This window comes from Canis aureus, chromosome 1 (genome assembly GCF_053574225.1).
Source record: "Canis aureus isolate CA01 chromosome 1, VMU_Caureus_v.1.0, whole genome shotgun sequence".
In the NCBI taxonomy this organism is placed as follows: domain Eukaryota; kingdom Metazoa; phylum Chordata; class Mammalia; order Carnivora; family Canidae; genus Canis; species Canis aureus.
The window spans coordinates 28,838,804-28,861,328 of record NC_135611.1 but is presented as its reverse complement, the minus strand read 5'-3'; the positions used below and the strand labels follow the sequence as shown (position 1 = coordinate 28,861,328).

Genomic DNA, 22,525 nt, shown 5'->3' with positions numbered 1-22,525 from the left:
AATTGGTTCATTTTACAGACTAGGCTCAATAAATTTACAACATTGATGGAAATCCACAATGTGAAACTGTTTCAATTCTCAAGGCCACTTGCCATTTGCCAAGGGCTGAGATGTATTTGTCCTATTTACATAGTTATTGCTGTAAAATTCTGAATAATTAGTTTCTAAAAGTTTGAAATGGAAAATGTCCAATAGCTGGGAGATATCTGGATTTTTAATACTAAATTAAGGACATACCAAACTAATAAAAGAAATTAAAGGATTTTTGGATATGCAAACAGGCAAAGATTTAGGAAGGGGCATGGAGAATCTTTTTTTCTTTTTACATGAAGCTTTGATGAACTTATGGTGCCAAATATATGCATGAATCAAGGAAATTTTGAGACCATGAGCTAAAATTGATAAAGCAGCTGTATCATGCTTTATAACTGGCTTCTCTAGTGCAGTAGTAGGAGAGTAAAAATCCTGGGTAAAATATTAGGAATAAAACCCAGAAGCACATACGAAACTTGAAATATCAAATTCTAATATATAGTAACATAAGTTTCTGAAAAGCTGTATCAGTTGAATATTTGTGAAAGAAGTCTAGATTATTGACAAAGCATGAACTTTAAGGTCAAGCTGCTTGATTTAAATTCCAACTCTGCCACTTATGAGGTGTGGGGCCCTGGGAAAGTTTCTCTGTACCTCAGTTCCTTACCTATAAAACAGAAGTGTAAGAACATTACCTACCTCATTGCATCTGGCAGTTGTAACAACCCCACCCATTGGTCACCGTGGTTAAGCTTACTGACTCTGGAGCCAGAGTGGCTCATTTGAATCTTGGCTTTAACCCTAAGTGTGTGCTCTTGGGTAAGTTCCCTCATCTCTAAAATGGGGAAAGAGTAAATAAGTCAATTTATATTGACAATGGTTGGAAGAGCTCCTGGCCAAAGTAAGGGCTATGTAAGTATATTACCAGGCAGTTTTATTTAATATATATATTTTTAGAATTTTAATAATATCTGTCATCAAACAAACCAACTTGGCTTAAAGTTTAAAAAGATATACATATCCACATTTCTGCAGCTTCAGAATATCAGCTAAAACAAACAAAACCCCACAAATTTATTAATGTTTTAGGTAAATATATGAGACTATTACACCTTAAGACACTGGTTCTCAATGTTTGCCATTCCAAAATATGTTTCTTGGTATAAGGATTGTTTTAAGCTGATTATTTTCAAGAAACAGCAGACATTGTAGAAGCTCTGAAAATAATAAAAGTTACCCTTTTATAAGAAACATTTACATTTATAAGGGTGTCTCCCTCTCAGTACCAAAAGGATGACTCTAAATCTCTAGAATTTATCAGTGCAGAAAGCAACAACATAAATCTGCATAACAATATTACCCTTGCTTCTTGCCACCCATTTCCTCAAACTTTCATAATTGGCGTTCTTTCCTCCTACCCCAAACCCCCAACATCTTGTTTCTCTCTTTAGCTAGAGATGTTTCAGAAAGTTATTCAGTTTTCCTGGGTATCTCCCTTATATTGAGAAACTATACATGTTGGCTTTTCCTGTTAATGTCTTTTTTTTTTAAGTGTGGGGGGGGGGAAGGAAAGAGAGACTCTTAAGCAGGCTCCAGGCTTAGCATGGAATCCAGGGGCTCGATTAATATCAGGACCCTGAGATCATGACCTGAGCTGAAATAAAGAGTCCGTTGCTTAACAGACTGAGCCACCCAGGCATCCTTCTCCCAGGTGATTCTAATACACAACCAGGATTGAGAACTATGGGCATGATCAAGCAGATATAAGAAATAAGCATGTAGTACTTTGGGGGGAGCAGATTGACAAAATGGAATGGACTTTGTGTGGCAGTTATCTTTTCTGTTACTAGGGTTGGCCTGCTAGCTCAGGAGGTCTGGAATCTTGATGATCATAGGTATATTCAAAGCCAATCAGCTTGGGTGTGGGGGGATGTAGGAGAGGAGGTCACTACTTTACACAGCTTGGATTCACCAAAGACTGATTTGACTTTATTTATTTATTTATTTATTTATTTATTTATTTATTTTTAAAGATTTTATTTATTTATTCATGAGAGACAGAGAGAGAGAGAGAGGCAGAGACATAGACAGAGGGAGAAGCAGGCTCCCTACGGGGAGTGTGATGTGGGACTCCATCCCGGGACCTGGGGTTAAGCCCTAAGCCGAAGGCAGATGCTCAACCACTAAACCACCCAGGTGTCCCTGATTTGACTTTAAAATCAATTAATCATTTATAATAGTAGGGAGAGATAGGTAGGGAGCCATGAAATCAGATGCACAAAACAAAATCCCAAAAATGCTGAGATGTAAGGAAACCAGAGATAAGGGAACAAACCAGACCACCCTGCCCTAGGTATGAGTAGGGAAGATTTTTTTTTTAATTTTTTATTTATTATTTATGATAGTCACACAGAGAGAGAGAGAGAGAGAGAGAGGCAGAGACATAGGCAGAGGGAGAAGCAGGCTCCATGCACCGGGAGCCCGATGTGGGATTCGATCCCCGGTCTCCAGGATCGCGCCCTGGGCCAAAGGCAGGCGCTAAACCGCTGCGCCACCCAGGGATCCCGGGAAGAATTTTTTTTAATGACAGCCACCTGTGACCGACAAAGACTAACCAGATCCAAGAGGAAGCCGTTAAAGATGGTATCACCAGTCCTTACTCAAACCAGGACATCACAAAAATGATAAGACCACAGGCTCCGTGGTCAGTTTTAAATAAAAGACTGTCAGTGGGGCCCACACTAGCAACCCTGTCCGGACCCCTCTCACCTGAGAGCTTTCTCTGTATCCTCACTTAATAAAACTTCTATTGCTTTACTCACTCTCCTTTATGAGATTCATTCTTCTACTCCATGAGATAAGAGCCAAGCTCTCCCACCTCAATACTATCTCTTCCTAGAAGAAATACCTACTTGGGAAATGAAGCTAACATCACAAAACTGTTTAATAAGCCTATGAAATCAGAAAAGGGTCCAAAAGCCTGGAGGAGGGGCATGACTCCGAAGTAGTAATAAACTTGATTCTAGATTCTAGACCAATGGTTCTCAAATTTTGCTGCATATTAGCATCACCTGGCTTGTGCCATACTACAGACCAACTAAGTCAGAATCACTGGGGGTTAGACCCAGGCATCAGTATATTTTTAAAACTTTCCAAATGATTCCAAAGGGCATCCTAATTTGAATTATCAACTAGATTATTCTTCTTCCCACAATGCTCTCAATTTACTCTTTTCAATGCTTCTGTTTATCTGATAACTTTTAAATTTACATTAAAAGTAGTTAATTGACATAGGAAATGTGCTAATATGCACTAATCCACCCCCACCCAAATATCTACAAGTTTCTTTTTTTATACAGATTCTAGATAAGAATGTAATTTTTTTAAAGATTTTATTTTATTTATTTATTCATGAGAGACACACGGAGAAAGGCAGAGACACAAGCAGAGGGAGAAGCAGGCTCCATGCAGGGAGCCTGATGTGGGACTCGATCCCAGGACCAGGATCACGCCCTGAGCTGAAGGCAAACGTTCAACCGCTGAGCCACCCAGGTATCCTGAGAATGTGCTTAATTACTGAAGTTATATAATCCATATGGAAGAATTCCAATTATCAGAGTTGTGGGAAGTATTAGTTCGCATCTGATTTTTAAAAGACAGGAGTTACTTGAAGTTAATTTGCATTTATAGCAGGTATCTTATAAAACTAGAGAAAAAGTGAAGTCACAAGGTTTTGTGATTCCTTTTATGACTCCATATTGCAACTACAAATGATCAGAGAATTGGCATGAACAATTAGCAATGCATCATGTCACCTGATTAAAATGAAAATGCTCTTTTCTTTGAAGAATTGGTAGAAAGAAGAGAGCTTCTGCATCTCTGTTATGTTCATTGCTAAGTGCAATGAATTGAAAATAATAGGTACTCAGTAATGCTTTTAGAATGAAATTGCCTCAAAACCTTTTCTTCTAAGACTAAAGCAATACCAACAAAGCGGATCTATCATTGTTATGACTTGGGTTTTGCTCCTTGAGTACATTATGAATGTTAAATGTGCACATTATTTGAGTAATGTCAAGAATGAGCATTTGGAATTCAGTTTTAGGTGCTTCATATGGTCTACACAGAAGAGCATTTCCTCTGCTCTACTTCAATGTTATTGATTAAACTCTCAGAAAGTATCAGAAATATAGACCTCTAAGGCTGCCTGGGTGGCTCAGTTGGTTAAGCATCTGCCTTCTGCTCAGGTTGTGATCCCAGAGTACTGGGATCAAAGTTCCATTTTCATAATGGTCTGCCCATTGTCCATTTGAATATTCAACCTCCCATTAAGAATTAGGAAATTCAGACAAAAAGTTTCTTAAACTTGATTGGGAATTTTAGGCAAAATGATTACCTTTAGTTATTTATAATTTTTGTGAAAATACATATAAAGATGGAAATTTTGAAGAGAATGAGCAGTTCTCATTTTTCATCCTTCATATCCCATCATTACTTTCTCATGAATTTGTCTGACATTACAAAACAACTAAATAAATGACCTTTGTGAGCATTGATCTTCAACTGCAAGTAAATAAAGTGATAAATTTTAGATATATTATATTTACTATATTATATTCCATTATATCTCATATCTCATAAAAATATAGTTTTTAAATGTTTATAACATATTTTATTCAACTTAAGATACATAAAGTATTATCATTTTAATCACATTCAATATAAAAATTGAGATATTTTACATTCCTTTTTTGGTACTGATTCTTTGAAATGTAGCACATATCAATTCAGCTTACCCATTTTTCTTTTTTTTTAAAGAATTATTTATTTATTTTAAGATTTTTAAAAATTTATTTATTTATTTGAGAGAGAGTGCATGTGCAAGTAAGGGGTGGGGCAGAGGCAGAGAGAGAGAGAGAAAATTTCAAGCAGCTTCTACAGCCAGCATGGAACCCAATGACCTGAGCCAAAATCAAGAGTCCCATGCTCAATTGACCCAGGTGCCCCCCTATTTCTTTATTTCGGAGAGAGAGAAAAAGAGACAGAGAGTGGAGGGAGAGGCAGAGGGAGAGGACAGAGAATCTTTAAGCAGACTCCCTGCCGAGCACGGAACCCAATGTGGGTCTCAGGACCCTGAGATCATGATCTGACTCAAAATCAAGAGTTGGATACTTAACCGACTAAGCCACCTAGGCACCCCAAAACTAGCCTTTTTCTAGGGTTCAGTAGTTTCATATAGCTAGTGACTACCATAATGGCTTTAGTCTATTTAGTGCCTATTCTTTGGGTCTCTCAGCTTATTCTTTTCCTCCTCCAGGGAGACACTGCTTCCTATTTTGCCATGGTACTGATGTGGGATCCCTTCTCTCTCTCTCTCTCTCTCCATCATTAGGGCAGATTTTTGTATATAGAACTAAGGGTATACATCTTATATCTCTACTATTATACCTATCGGTAGGTACCAGATACATATTTGTGGAACAAGTAAGTGGTCCAAGATCACAGAGCTAGTTGCAAAGCTGAATAATAATGTCATGTGTGGGCTCCCACCACAGAGCTCTTTCCAAGATTGCCACCCATCAAGATCATTGGTCATGGAATATTTACTATGAACTGACTACTTAAAAAGATCAGTTTCCTTTCAAACATTTCTCATTAACATCAAAATCTAATCCTAAATATGAGTCAGTCAGTACATAGAGAAGGTCTGTTTTTGCTGATTTTTGCAGGCAAGTCCATGTAAATTTAGTCCAGTATAAATGGATTACAGAGAAAAGTTGCATGACTTGCAGAAGATGCAGGATTTTATGTACTGAATGCCACTGACAACTTAGGATCTGGCGGGCTTAGGTCAGTTAATTGTAGAAAAAAAAATCAGGAAGACAAGATTTTAAGATAAAAATCCTTCTTAAAAATGAATTAAGGTCCTCATAGCACAAAGAGGATTCTTTGTGCTGTGAAATCCAACATGAAGTGAAGGATGTTGATTATGCTGTCATACTATTTTAAAAGAATTATGCTTACTGCTTTGTTCAAATTATTAGTGTGTAGCTGCAGTTAGAACCCATATTTTAAATATAAGAAACTTTGCAAATTTAAATTTCATTTCATATGTGTATATTTTTTGAAAGTGCACACGCATGTGCACATGTATGCTTGGGACATGAAGCGGAAGAAGGAGAGAGAGAATCCGAAGCAGGCTCCACGCTCAGCACAGAGCCTAAGGCAGGGCTTGATCTCACAACCTTGAGATCATGACCTGAGCCAAAATCAAGAGTCAGCCACTTAACCAACTGGGCAACCAACCCAGGTGCCCCTCAATTTCATTTTTTAAAGTATAGCTGCAATCAAACACATTTTTTAATCTACAGTTTACTATGAAATTTCGTCCCATGTTTTTAAAAATTAAGTTCATTTAAAATGCCCTTTATTCTGGTATAAATTATTCTCAGCTAACAAGACTGCCCTGGTTTGCAGGTGGCTTTTTCTAGGCCCAGAAGATGGGACTGGAGGATGGGGCTAAAGTCAGAGTCACATCCTGGCTGGTTACCAAGCACTTTCTCTGCTCCTTCTCTCCATAGGCTGTGAATGACACCAAGAGGAAGGAGGTAAGGATGTAGCTGTTCTATGTGCACCAGACCTAGAAGCCAGCGGAGCTGAAGAATGAGCTGAAGCTCAGGCTGAAGCAGATGAAACGGTTACCAGGTGAGAGTCAGGACTGTATGTATAGGGTGCCTTGAATGTGACACCTTCCTCTAGAGACCCAACTTAGGAAAGTGGCTTAGGGCAGAAATCAAATAAGCCCTGGGATATTCTCTGCTATTTTAGTAATAATGGAGAAACTGGACACAACCAAACTGCCCAAGACTTTTTAAGACTATTTTTCAGAGCAGTTTTAGGTTCACAGTAAAGCTAAGATGAAGGTACAGAGATTTCCCATATGCCTCCTGCTCCTGTAGCTGCTCCCCATTATCACCATCACCCACCCAGGGTGATACATTTGTTACAGTTGATAAATCTATATTGACACCTTCTTATTACCCAAAGATCATAGTTTAGATTAGGGTTCACTCTTAGTATTGTACATTCTATTGGTTTGGACAACGGTATAATGATATGTCCCTATTTTATGGTATCATACAGTATACAGTATTTTTCACTACCCTAAAAATTTTCTGTGCTCTGCGTATTCATCCCTACCCACACCCATCCTCACTCCTGGCAGCTACTGATCTTTTTACTGTCGCCACAGTTTTGCCTATTCCAGAAGGCAAACCATATAGAATGTAACCTTTCCAGCTTGGCTGCTTTTTCACTTAGTCATAGGCATTTAGGTTTACACCATGCCTTGTCATGGCTTGATAGTTCATTTCTTTTTAGTAGAGTAATATTTCATTGCCTGAATATACCAGTTCATTTACCCATTAACCTTCTGAAAGGCCATTGTAATTGCTTCCAAGTTTTGTCAATTATGAAGAAAGCTGCTATACACATCTGTCTGCAGGTTTTGTCTTTGATGTAAGCTGTCAACTCCTTTGGGTAAACACCAAGGAGGGTGATTGTTGAAACTTATGGTAGGGGTATGTTTAGTTTTGTAAGAAACTGCCACACTGTCTTCCAAAGTGGCTGTGTGGTAAACATATATTCAATAAAATGTAATGTATCAGGCTCATCGAAAGCAATTAAACCTAGAATCTCAGGGCAGAAAGGGAGGGTAGAAAGTGAAAACCCAGAAATCTGTACTTTTATAAGCTCTTTAAGGTAAGTCTAATTTATCAAAAGTTGAGAAATTTTAATAAAATGCAGTATCCTGCTTCTTTTATCTAAGAGTTTGAATAGAGCATTGGTGGCACCAACATCCTTAATTTTTCCATTATAGTCACATATTTGGATTTATAGAGATCAGAAAGTTACTTCTTCCCTTAATACAATGTTAGAAAGGCCTATATTTTCCATTTGGAGTAGAATTATAAATAACAGCAACAGAAAGCTAAAAGGAAGCTTAAAATAGCAGAGTTCATCTCACTTCCACCATCCCATCTTAAGGAGTACAGGTGAAAAAAATTTAAGGAACTTTAGAGAAGTTTTCAAAATCTTTTCCAGTAATATATTCTGTAGCTAAGATAATTTAATTTAAAACAGTTTACTTATGTTAACCTCATTTCTTTTTTTTTTTGTATCCAAAATTCTCTGAGTTTAAAATATTGTTTTAAACAAACATAAAATCCAATATCTAGGCCTTTATTGAAAACAGGGAAAGAGAGCATTGACCATATTCTTCCCTTAAACAAATCTGCTCTAAATATTAAAATACAAACATTTCAGAAGTCATAGTTTCCAAAGTTCATTTCTTTGCCAATGTTAAAGCATACAACTCTCTAAGGAAAAAAATTGCAAACATGGACTCCAGGTGGCACACAGCATAATTGTAACCTGCCCCCAGAGAGCCAACAAGAGGTTCTATCAGGGCTTTCAAGAAGACAAGTTGGATTAGAGTGTGGGGTGAAGAAAGCATAAAGTACACAGGTATGATGGGCCAGATAATGATGTATTTTGGAGTCATTAGGTTTTAATTCACATTTAATCCAAGTTAGATAGGTCCACTTTCAGATGGTAGCTGGCACCCATCCTTTTAAAACCAAGATTCATGGTGATAATGAAGTTTCCAGAGAGTCTTAGAAGGAAATTTATAATCAAACAATGACACAAAAGGAAGGGGCTGAGTTTAGATGGCAATAAGTGGTAATGAGTTAACCAACACTGCAGTTTTTCCCTCTAATTACAATAAAGTATAAATTCTCCAAGAGAATCCTAATCGAATATGTTGTCTACAGTAGTGACATGGATAGGAGACCAGTAAGAATTCCAAAGTAGTTGAAGACTACCTACTTTGTGACATGGGTAAGTTAATGAATCCTTCTGTATCTCAGTTTTCCCACCTGCAAGTGGAAGATAATAATTATAGCCACATCATAGAGTTATTTAGCTACTAAATGAGATATTTGTGAAGTATAAGAATATAGTATGACATAAAGCAATTATACAATAAATGTTAGCTATTATTTTTATTGATGTGATATCATCCAATAGGTTATAAAGATCAGGCTGGAATTAAAATATTGTACCATGTATTTTACCAACAAAGTATGAGGGAGGGGGAGTTGGGAAATGCCCAAAGTATTTGAATTTAGAGGTGAAGTTCATTTACATACACTTATGACTGGAAAGGACTTAACCTTACCTGAATTTTATTTTCTTTATAGACTCTGTTACTATAAAAAGATATCCCTTAAATTTCTACCAAATTACACATCCAGGACTCTTTAGAACAGTGTGTTATTTCTAATTTGAAGGTGCCCTTGGGTGTTCCCATGTTCACAGGCAAAGCCAAAGACCTCAAAAGTGTTCAAAGCTTGATTGGCTGCTTCCCGTTGGAATGTAATTTGCATCCCATACCTTCCTGAGCTCCTATGAACTGGAACTCAGAAACATTTCCCTGTGAAAGTAACTCAGAATCAACTGCTTGTTAGTTCATTTACTCAGGACCAAATTCTAAACAGATATCCACAAAAGTTGCCAATTTCCCCCCACTGGTTTAAGGAAGCTTCTTTTGTTGGCACAAACACATTCCTTTCAGATTTTATCTATCATATTAATTTTATACTGCTTGAAATAAAATTTTCTGTTCCCCTTCAGTAACCTAGGACCTTATATGAAATTTCTCTAGCCTTATAAATTCATGAGTCAAGAATAAAATGAGTAAGCAGAAAACAGAAAATGAAATTCAAAAAAATCTTGTTTGTTTTCCTGACTGGCTTGGATCCTTTTTTATTTTAATCTAAATTACACATTTTAATATAAAATACTGTAAAATTATTATTAATTCTAGCATATGTTTTCTTTCAATCATTCTTCCACTAGGAAGTATTTATTTGGATGTCCAGATATGTATACATCACTATGGAGAAATCCAAGAAGCTTAAGAAAAGGCCCTAAATCTCAAAAATCTTATAATCTCACTAGAATACAAATAATAGCCTGAAAACAATTTTAACTGAATATGATTAAGTATCAAATGGATGCCAAAGGAGTTCCAATAAGGAACTAATTTGGGGTTAATTTGGTCCTTGGAGAGCAAAAAACATGGAAGAGCTTACCTCTAGCAAGCCCTCAAATCCTGGAAGGTTAGAAGAAATTTGCAACAGGCAGAGATAACTGGAGAGATTGTTCAAAGTGGAGAGAACAATAGAAACCAAAGAGTAAATATTTGGATACTAAAAAGTAGTAGATAGTTTTCCAGTCAATTAAACACAACATTTCCAAACATATAGAAATAAAGACAACATGTGTTTTCAAATTTTAAGATATAGTGGAACTCAAAAGCAAAAGAAGGAAATCCCCACATGCTAGAAATATAGAGAGAATGCAGGAGAGATTACAGTCTCAAAGCCTGTTGTCTCATGGCCATTCAAAGCTGGGACCTAGGATAGGAGGGCAACATGTGTGGGTCTCTGTGTACACAGCAGGAATCAGAACTAGGTTCTCTGTACAAAATCAGCAGAAACTCCCCACTGCACAAACCACAAAGGATTCAGAACATCTCTGCCTGTGTATCCAAGGTAGCCACTGGAAATGAGCCAAGATCCCCACCCCGTGAGTAAAAAAGTCTTCCAGTAATATTAGAACCATAAGACTAAGCTGTCCACGGGAATAGGAACTGAGTTCTCATTACCAATGCACTCTGAAAATACCAGGCTAAAAAACAAACACAAAAAATAATTCAAAATGAGTATTTCTTGAAGGTACTGATAGACACACCAGAGGAAATCTCCCCGGAGTGGTTATCTGGGTCTCTAGAAAAAATAATTTTCTCTGAAAAAAAACTCACAAACAAAAACCCTAAAATAGAACACTCAACATGAAAAAGACATTCACAGGACATGAGGAACTAGCAATAATAGAACAATATGAAAGGGAGTTTATAATAAAGGATGTTTAAAATACAAAGGAATAATTTGCACCTGTAAAATAAAAACAGGAAGTTACAGAACAAGTTCTAAAAAGACAAATAAAATTATAGTCATTATTTTTTTTTATTTCAGCAGATTATACATAAAACAAGTCATACTTAAATTCAAAGATAGAACAGAATATATCTGTAGCATGGTGGAGAAAGACAAAGCAATGGAGAATATAAAAAAGAAGTTAGGAATTACAGAAACTCTAATATCTGCCTCACAGAAAGTCCAAAGATGTGAGCCAAGAGTGAGACAGACAACATTCTAAGATGTAAAAATGGAGAATATTCCAGAAATAAGAAGATATAACGCTTCAGATTGAAAATATCCAACAAGAATCAAGTAGAATAAATAGAAATATAAGGGGAAAAAGATCTAAGTGAGGCCAAAAAGAATTGTGTCAAGGATTAGTGAGAAATGTGGTTGAAAAAGTCATTTAGTGTCAGACTACTAAAGATCTGGGTATCAGACTAAGGAGTTTCAACTTCGTCTTGCAGAAAATGGGTGCTATTACATGTGTGGCTGGGCTGCTAAAGCTATGTTTTAAGGTATTTGAAACAGGAAGACTGCAGTGATATTTTCCATTAAAGAAGAGCTTTCTATCCAAATTTTTGTTTTATAACATTTTTATGATCTATTTTATCATATATAAAGAGCTAAAAAGTCTTCCCGAACATTTTAAAATGTTATTTTAAAATTTATATTTACAAGAACTATTAAATTCTAAAGATATAAAAAAACAACAAGAAAAAAGAATTTTAAAAAATACAAATGAAACCTTAAGATGTCCTCTGGTCTGGATTCATTGACCAAGTATTTTCAAATGAATCAAATAAATAGAAGTCTACTGCTTTTCACAATCTCCACAAAGGGGTATTCATGAACTTGTTAATAATAAAGCCAAGAACCAAGTATAGGGCCAAGGTCTAAGGGAACTGAATTGATGAGCCAGTCCCTTTCCCCAAGGTGCTTGTGAGGAGACAACCAACACATCCATTAATACTATAATGTGGGGTAGGCACTATCAGAGAAGTATTTTGCTGCAGGGTGTCAAAGGAAGACTCCTCCCAGACTAGCAGGTGTCAGGGAGACTTCTAAAGGGAAGTTGTGCTGAAGTTGCAACTAAAAAGTTGAGTTAGCTAAGCAGAAGGCATTCTCGACCTCCAGGACACTGCAAGTACAAATCGTTTGTTATGGCTGACGCGCATGAAACAGACGGACACATCCTGCCAAAAGAGCTGGGGAAAGGCAAGAAGGAGCCAATCATGAAGGCTTTCTAAGTGCCATTCTATGAAGTTTAACATTACACCAAAGGGGATAGGAAGTCAATAAATGCCTGTTGAAGCAAACGCCAGGATTGGATTTATGCCTGAGAATGGTCACTTTGGGAGCAGTGTAGGGGGTGGGTTATAAAGGGAGGATGAGACAGGGGGAATCGATGGGAGGAACAATAAAATAATCCAACCAAGAAATGATAAAAGCCTCTTAGGACTAAGGCTTCTTAATATTGTAGATGAGGAGACAAATGTTTTTGTTTCCGTTTGTTTGTAGTGCGAAGTTTTGATTCGCAAGTGAAGTCTTATGATATGAAACAAATAATGGCAGAGCTGGGTGAGCTGGTTGAGCACAGGCCCTCTGTGCTCCTGCCTCGCATCCTGCAGCCCTTCCACTTGCACCTGAAGCCCCTCTGAGAAAGAGTTTGAAAGCCAGTGCACCAGAGAAAGAGATTTAAGAGGTAAAATCAGTGTTTCCACCTGTTTCATTTGATAAACTCCTCCAGTGTCTAATAATCTATGTCAAGTTGCTCTTTACTATCTAAGGTAAATCTCTGCAGGAGTTCAGAAGAACACTTGCTTTATTTCCTTAGGTGTCAAATAAATATTTCACTCAATAAATCTCTCAGTGTGTTTCTAGCCTCTGCAACCATACATCAAAACCCAGTTAATTATAGTCTTGTGTAAGCAGACATTCTGACCCTCTATTTCCTGAATCATTTTGGGGATGATGACTGTGGTTCCAGATTGCATAAACAATTCAACATTTTTCGATCTCACCTCTTCTCATTCTATGTTCTCTCTACAAAAATCATCCATCTGCATATTTTCAATCTCTTGCTGTACTTGTCTGATTGCATATAAATATCAATAGTTAGACCTGGCTCTGTTTTGAGCTCCAGACCTGCAGTTACTATTAGACATTTTTTACTAGGCTCTCTAGACACCAGTACTGGCCAAAAGGAACCCTCTTATCACTCTCTACCCTACACCTACTCCTCTGCCCGTTTTACTCACTAAACTGTGTATATTGGCACCACCTAGTATTTACCCAATAGTCATTTGTGCCAGTCTCTCTCACTCCCCACCACATTACCTCATTTGTTGTTTCTAACACCCTAAGTCCTCTCACAGCTGCCTGCCTCTTCTTCAGCCCACAGCAGCTTTTATCTACTTACCTGAACTTACTGTGGCAGAGACCATGGTGCTCAGCAAGCATTCCATCTGCTTTCCCCCATTTTCCCAACCTCCCATGCTTAAGCTGAACCATGTAACTAGTTATGACTGCAGGAAGAAATGACATGTGTCATTTTCATCCCCAAACATAAAAAAGCCATTGCACAACCATGCAGTTGTCTTTTTCCCTGTTTTGGTAACAAAAAAAGCCATGTGTCTCAGATGATGCAACTGACACATGGTGGAGCCGGAGTGGCTGAATGACATTGTAGAACAAAGCCCCCACTGATTTGTGTAGGGCCTATAGAAAGAGTGGAAATTACCCTTTAAATGCACTAAACAACTGACATTGTTTGCTACCACATTATAACCTAACTTATGCTGACTAACACTTACAGATTGGTTTCTTCATCTTCAGGATGGCCCTGCTTCAATCTTCTACAAAACCTCAGAAGGGATCTCTCTAAGGGAAATAGATTATGCCACAAATACTCACTCCCACATCCTACACAAAACTCTTCCGTGGCTTCTAATACCACCTAGTTATATTCCAGAGTCTCTGGCATGATCTATGAGGGGCTCATCTGGCACAGCTTTCCTTATAGCCAATATCTGCCAATAACCCTCAACACGTTTGCTGAGTACGCTACCTGCACATCCTCCAGTGAGTTGTTCACTCACTTCTGGGCCTTGAAGGTACTGCTGCCTGCATGTAACATTCTCCCCACCCCCACCATGGTCTTCCTAGTGACCTCTTATCCCTTACTCAGGACTCATTTTTGGGTGCATTTTCTTTGTGGATGCCATTCCTGACTCCAACAGGTGAAGGCAACCCTACCTTAGAGGGAACCCCACAGCATTTTGTACTGAGCTCCACCACATATCATGCAGAAACATGGTCCTTTTTTCCTTTCTTTTTCCTTTTATTCCCTATTCCCTTGTCTTTTGGTCTATTCCATTCTTACCACTAATTCCCAGTCACACAAATTCCTTATAATGAGTGCCACAAAAACAACCAATAAAAAAATAAATAAATATAACACAAAATCAATACTAAAGCTTTTACTAACTGCATTTTACCAAGTAACCTAATAGGTTGTTTTTCTTTCTTTTCAACTCGACTTGTTGAAAATAAGGAATGTAGATACCACAGCATAACTCATATACATTAGATATTTAACAGATATTTAGTTCATTTCTTTTTAAGAATGAGCATAACTAAATAGCAGAAGAAGACAAGAGGAAAGAGGAATTAACTTTATGTCTAATTTTGCTGCTGATGTGCAGGTAAATCCCAAGCAGTTACCATAACCTACATTTAAAATTAATTTTAAATTAAGACTAAAATTTTTTTTATTCTCCTGTCCATTCTAATTACCTTTATTAAAGAAATAACTTAGTTTAAAAAGTACATTCATTTCATCAAACTCATTCCATCACAGAAATGTTTTGTGCTTTTTAATGAATACGTGTAAAAATATGTCTTGGGCCAATTAGAAGAAATTGGTTTTTTGCCTTATTCTGATCAACCAATTATAAGGACTATAACCAAGAAATTAATTCTTTTTCCGCTTTAATTTTCTGACCAGGCACTCCTAAGGATTTCTTTGCAAGGGATCCTTAAAGTCACTTGCTTTCAGTTGCAAAAATGGAAAAGTCTTTGAAATGAAAGGTTTTATGGCTTGAAAATAGTCCAAAGACTCAAAGAGCTATGATTTTGATTTTTTTATGTTGTTTGACTCCAATGCAAATACATAGCAAGCAAAACTTTGAAAAACTTCAGAAAGAAGGAAAAAACAATTTTAAAAAACTAGTTGATTTCTATTAACTGGTCAGTGAATCAGCTGACACAATGTTAGCACCAGCTAAAATTAAATCATACCATGATGTGTGGAAAATTGTAAATTTAACAAAATCTCCTCACTGTGGGGATGAGGCAGGGCAGGAACCCAGACCCAAATGAAAAATTGCCCTGATTTCTTACTTCTACAATTTGCCATTTGCCTACCTATTTATTTTGTCGTTTATTGACCAATTGTATTACACAAAACATTGTGATGGGTCCTTTAGCTTAAAGAACAGCTGACCTAGTTCCAGCTTGAAAGTTAAAGGCATTCTTAAGACATTAATACATAAAGGCTTAAATTCTCAAATAATTAATCTAAGATCATGCTGAAGAAATGTCAGTGAAAGAGCCAGTGACCCCCATCTGCTAGCTCTCCATGGTATTCCTGATTTTCTATAGTTCATCCATTTAGCTGTAATTTACAAAACTTCTCATTAGCTTGGACCACTTTGGCAAGGATCTGACTTGGCAGCTTAACATATAGCCCTTTTCTGCCCTTAAAAATGTAATATAGTACTCTGCAGCCATAGTATATAACCGTCTTTCATGACCCACATGAAATATGTGAGTACAAATGTAAACGAGTTGGAAGGAGATGGAAGGGAAGAGGAGTGGATATTGGGGAGAGAGCATATCCACAACCCTCCTCTCTCGTTCTGAAATCTAGGCACATGAAAGAGCCTTGGGCAGGGTGGGTGCCAGCTGGCTAGCAGCACTTCTGACTGCAGAGGCAGAGGCCACTCCACAGACCTGCATCCTCTCTAATCCCACGGCTCATTATGCAGTCCCCTCACTTGGCCTTCCTTATGCTGTTTTCCTCATTTCAGAACAGAGGAAACCAATGCTAAAAATGTTTTCTGCATATAACATTATCTTTATTTAATTCTAATTTATCCTGCTGTCTCTCTCTCTCTCTCTCTCTCTCTCTCTCTCTCTCTCTCCCCCCCCCCCCCCTGGAGAAAATGGAATGTAGTTTGTTTCTCTGGTTTGTTTCCATTAAGCTCTCTGTTCTCTATCAGGTCACTTAATCCCAGGAAAGTTCATGATAGGTGTATGTATACTACTTAATGTTATTCTGTACCTTGTCACCTTCGTTTCCTTTTTGAGTCATGTTTTGTTGGTCCTACTTCACATTATGAAACAGATTGCTCCCCAGAGTGCATGACATCATGCATTTTTAATGAATGTGACATGGAAATTAAATGCTTTTAAACCTTTCTAAAACAGTAGTAAGCTGGATCCATTACCATGCTGGTACCATTGCTAGTAGAGCATTTAATTTAAAAGTTTGTAGCAACATGTCAGTAAATGGCAGGCTTCCAGTTAGTTCTTGTGGAAACCACTTTCTGGAGAGAAAAAAAAAAAATGTGTGGACAGCAATGCAAGATGCTCTTGTTAGCCTGATCATTTTCTTGTTGTGTATGGCATACAATAGGTCCTGGAGAACTGAAAACTACCTTTTTCCTTTTCCACAACTTCAACATATGGCTCAGAATCTAGAATGTAGGAATGCCTGGGTGGCTCAGCGGTTGAACATCTGCCTTCAGTTGAGGGCGTGATCCCAGGGCCCTGGGATGGAGTCCCGCATCAGGCTCCCCGGGGTGGGAGTGGGGGAGCCTGCTTCTCCCTCTACCTGTGTCTCTGCCTCTCTCTGTCTCTGTCTGTGTCTCTCATGAATAAATAAATAAAATCTTTTAAACAAAAGAATCTAGAATGTAGTGAGTGAGCAATAAATGTTGACTGAAAGAATAAAAGAGTAAAAAGATGTAACATACAAACTTGAATACTTGCTTATTGGTGGCAGAAATGATGAAGAATTCTCTTCTTTCATCTTCTCAAGGTAAACACCTTAATATGATAAATTTTTTTCTTCCAGAAAATGATAATTTGTAGTTGAACAATTTCCATCTCTCTGATCTTTCTGGATAAAGTGTCCTTTGGCTACCTCTCTGACCTAATTCCCTACTGCACCCACCCTACCCAAAATTAGTTCCAGGCCCCTAGCCTCTTTGCTGTTCCCTACAAACATGCCAAGAACACTGACACTCAAAAACCTTTGTTCTTCCTGTTCTCTTGTCTGGGACGCCCCTCCTTCCAGTATCCCTCTGGCATGCTTCCTGGCTTCATTCAGGTCCCTGCTCAAGTGTAACCTCAGAGATGTTGCTCCTAATCACACTAATTAAAAAGTACACTTTTCCCATCACTTTCTCTCCAGTATTTGTTGCCATATGACATCATAGATACTTCATTTATTTTCTGTCTACCTCCTGGGATATTAAGTCCTTGAGAGCAAAGACTTGTCTATTTTGCTCATTGTATATCCTCAGCATCCAGAACAGTGTCTACCAATAAATATCTGGTGAAGGAATAAATACATTTAGTACTGTTTGGGTAGCAAGATGTTTAGTAAAGAGGTAACACCAATGGTGGAAAGATAGCTAGCTTGGGATGAGAAGGATTCAGTTCTACCATTTACAGGACCTTGGACAAATTATTTAGCCTTACTGCGTCTCAGTTTTCCCCTCAATAAAAAAGGTATAATGGTTTCTGCATTGAGAGAACACAGGGGAGCAGCAGTCTCAGGAAGGATCAAGACAGAATGGACATGTTTTCCAGAGTATGAAGCCATGCCTAGCCCAGGGTGAGGAATACTGGATTAGGAATAGAGAGAGATATTTCAAAATCTATATCTTACCTATCATTTGGCGTCTTATTTCTCAGTTTTCTTCAAAGCAATTAATTATGATAGCGAATAAACTTAATTTAATAATTACAATTTAAAAACTGCAAAGAGGGGTACCTGGGTGGCTCAATTGGTTAAGCAGCCAACTCCTGATTTCTGCTCATGTCATGATCTCAGGGTCATAGAATGAGCCCTAGGTCCTCCATGCTGAGCCTGGAGCCTCCTTGAGATTCTCCCTCTCCTGCTCCTCTTGCCGCCCATGTGCTCACGCTCTCTCTCTCTCTCTCTTTCCAATAAATAAAGATCCTAAAGAAAAACTGCAAATATACTCAGAAAACTTCAAAATATCCTTGCTTTCATCTAACAGCAAGAAGTGCAGGGCACACTTTATCCCTTCTATGTCCCCTGAATCCCTTTAGCACTTCCTCCATCCCACTGCATGAGGTTTGAGGGGAACTTTGAATCTGACTCCACTTTTCCACTAAGGGATGGGCATGTGAACTGGGCTGGCCCATTAGCAGCCTTTAATCTGGGACTGATGTTAGCATTGGCAACAAAGTAAGTCTCTCTCCTTCTCTTTCCTTCTAGAAAGACTATGCATGCTAGTGGCAGTACTTTTTCAATGCATGGAAAGGACCAGTTTAAGTAGGAATGATGCCAACACAGAGAAAGTAGAGTTGAGAGATAAAGAGAAAAGAAATTCTGATGACATCTAAATATGTCTGAAGTCAGCTCTACCTTTCATACCTTTTAAGTTATGTGAACCAATAAATTATCTTTTCTTTAAGCTAATTTGAGTTGTGAGAGGCTTAAGAAATACAGGAGGATATGGAGAAAACAGCAGTAAGATGGAGTTCTGCTTTGTAGAAAACAAGAAGACAAGGTTTGATCTAAAACCCAAAAGCAATAGGATAAAAAATGCTTAAGAAATTCCTGCATTTCTTAGAAGAAAAATCATTTTTCTGATCACCTACCCCAAGTCCTTATTTTCATCATGTTCCTGCTTCTGGCCCCAGGCCAGGGGAGCCCCAGTAGTTGGTCAGAGCTGAAGAAATTCTAAATTTCCCGGGCTGGTGAGGAGTAATGCAGGGACAGAAGTTACAACAGTATTGCTAGTCAGCAAGAAAAGTCATTTCCTGTCATCCAGGTTTGGACTCTGGATACATTTTCATACACAATCATTAACACTCCAAATAGACTGATTCTGAAATACTATTAGTGCAAGTCAATTGAGTTCAACAAGTAATCAGATTGCTCATATACAAACTTTGAAACATACTACAATTGGAGATCATCAATAATTTATACCACTGTAAACCTGTGTGCAGGGTATTGAGATTCTCAATAACTTTTAAAGTATAATGGGTTCCTCAGATCAAAAAGGTTGATCACTGCTACAATAGAGGAACCATTTGAAGCCATAGGTGCTACCTCTTTATTAAATGTGTGTCATGTGTGTGCCTGATGACTAATTGTTCATTCTCAGTTACAAAAGAGTAACAGCTTTTAAAGTGTGGCACAGAGAACCCTAGATGCCCCTGTGACCTCTTCAGAGAGTCCTTGATGTCAAATGTACTTTCATAATAATTCCAAGACATTATTTACCTTTTTAACTCTCATTTTTTTTACATGTATACAGTGAAGTTTTCCAGAGACTTAATGGCTTATGCTATCACAACAGAGGAATGGAGAAATAGAAAATAATCTAGTTGTTTCCTATTAAAACAGACATTTACAAAATTATATCAAACAATGGCACTCTTTGGAAATAACTTTTATTTTCCATTAAGCATGCGCTATTTATATTGACTCTTAAATGAGTAATAAATGAATATTTTTAAATTTCTCAGTTTTCATTTATTTAAGCTGATAATTATTGATGAATGTGAACCATGATCATAAAAGAACTTTGAGATCCTCAGTTACTTTTAAGAGTGTAAAGGGTACCTCAGATCAAAAAATTTGACAACTGCTATAATAGAGAAATAAGTTGAAAATATACTCAGTAAAGTTTGTAATAACTGGATATTGCACATTTTCTCTCAAATCTAAACTCTACATATATTTTAAAATGAAAGTTATTCGTGGCAATCCTCAGAAAAATATTTTATTTTATCTCATTTTATATTTTTAGAGAGAGGGAGGGAGAGAAAGCATGTGAGCAGGGTGGAGTGGCACAGGGAGAGGGAGAAAGAATCCTAAGCAGGCTCCACACCCAGTGCAGAGCCCAACCTGATGAGGGGCCAGATCTCACAGTCCTGAGATCATGACCTGAGCTGTACTCAAAAATCAGACACTTCACTGACAGAGCCACCCAGGCATCTCAAGGGAAAAAATATTAATTTATTAAAATTATTAATATTCTTAAAACCTGAGTTTTTCAGTCAGTTGCACTCTATAAATAATAAATAAATAAATAAATAAATAAATAAATAAATAAATAAATTCTTTTAAAAATAAAAATTAATTAAATAAAATGGGTATTTAACATGTCTACATTGATTTTAAAGTCTGTGAGAAAATACTGACTTGCCATGGAATGTTATCTTTAGCACAACTGTACTCATCAACAAAATATAGTACTGTTATAGATGAAGAGGTTAGGTCTTTTTAGCAGCAGCATCTAAAACAGGTGTTGGCAAATTTTTTGCAAAAAAGGCCAGGTTGCAAACATTTTCATCATTGCAGAACATGTGGTTTCTGTCTCAACTGCTCAGTTCTGCTACTGTAGCATTAAAACAGCCATAGGCAATATGTAAATGAATGTGGTTTTCCCAGAAAAACTTTAGTTATGAAAACTGAAATCTGAATTTCACATAATGTTCACTTGTCGGGAAATATTATTCTTCTTTGGGTTTGGTTTTGGTTTTGGTTTTTCCAGAGAGGGAGGCACAGAGGGGCAAAGAGGGGGAGTGAGAGAATCTTCAGCAAATGCCATGCTAAGCTCAGAGTCTAACATGGGGCTCGATCTCACAACCCTGAGATCATGAGCTGAGCTGAAATCAAGAGTTGGACACAACCAACTGAGCCACTCAGGCGCCCCTTTTCTTTGGTTTTTAACTGCTTAAGTAGCTCATAGGCAGTACAAAAATGGGTGATGGCATGAATTTGGTCTGTGGGGTATAGATGGCAAACCCCTGGCCTAAAGTACATTCTACAGAATTTTACTCCTTTGAGATCCTCTGTGACAAAGTGTTCCATGACTATATAAGTTTGAGAAATGTTGCAGCAAAGATTAAAATTATACATGATAACTTAAAGCCTCCGCAATGCCTTTCAAAAAAAAATTTGTTTCACTCTGTTTATCAAACCCTAATGGATCACAGAGACATTTTTTTTTCAAATAATACTTGCTTATTGTTCTCAAACTACTGTTCTATGCAATTTATACTGAGAATTATTGCTCTAAAGGATCCCAAACTCAAATGCCTGGGGGACAATTGTGTGCTACCTATGTAAGATGTGAGTTCTATGTAAGAATATAGGTATTAATCTGCCCAGTAACACTGCCTTTAAATCATGTGCAGGACAAACAAAATGACCAACAAAACATATCTTCATTCTAGCCCTTACACACCAATTTGCAACCATTGGTATATAGATTTATATGTAGTAGACATGACATTAATGTTTCAAAATTTCTTACACAAAGGAATGGACAGGATGCTTCTCTTGATATGAATGATATCATATTCCGTACATCCTTAGAGATTAATCTGAGAAGGTCACAGTAAAGATATAATCAGAGAGGATACAGTGTACTTTTGCTTTTGCCACTACATAGCTAATTCTGTGTGATTTTCAGGGTGTTTCTCAGACTTTAATGTACAAATTATTTGAGAACTTGTTTAAATGCAGATTCTGATGAAGTAAATCTGTGTGGTACCTAAAAGTCAGCATTTCTAACAAATTCCTGGTAACACCAATAATCCATGGGTTCAGGATTCAGGAAAGGACTTCTTGAGCTGCACAAATTCAATAAAATCCAATGACCTACTGAATAGAAGAATTTGTGTGTTCACAAGATCCCCAGGCAATTTATATGCACGTTCAAGTCTGAGAGGCGCTGCTCTAGAGCCAATATCCATGAACATATATTCTTGGTGCATTGGAAGGTCAGTACAGCTGTACTAAATAATCTCTACCAATAATGAAATATAGTGTGAGTCTCTTTGAATAAGAAAGAAGAGAAGAATATTCTTTCTTCCTAAGACTGTTAAAGGAGTATTATTTCACATTGAAAGTCCAGAAATGACTTACGAGGTAACCCTTGCCTAACATCTACTAATGAATCCACATTCATTTCCAGGAAACAAAAAGGAATGCAGGATAGCTCAAAAGTCAGTTATAAAAACTTCTGATATCAGGGATTAGAAAAAAGACTACATAGTAGAGCTACAAAATATCATTTCAAGAATGCTAACTTTTTATGGAAATACACCCATTAATGAAAAATGGCAGGATCACAAGTAGCAAGTAATCAGTAAAGTCACAC

General features: G+C 37.3%; 1 protein-coding gene across 6 annotated transcripts in view; it reads right to left on the bottom strand.

The window, feature by feature from the left end:
• The window catches only part of LOC144311523 (L-lactate dehydrogenase B chain-like), a 146,409-nt gene that overhangs the window by 23,095 nt on the left and 100,789 nt on the right, over window positions 1-22,525 (bottom strand). For 2 of the 6 annotated variants that reach the window (XR_013377148.1, XR_013377169.1), the window contains exon 8: window positions 19,004-19,100. The exons of 3 other annotated variants lie outside the window; for them this stretch is intronic. The gene's annotated coding sequence lies outside the window, so the exon portion shown is untranslated. Of the gene's footprint in view, window positions 1-19,003; window positions 19,101-22,525 lie in introns of those variants that run through there. One more of the 6 variants, XR_013377163.1, reaches the window with a different exon arrangement.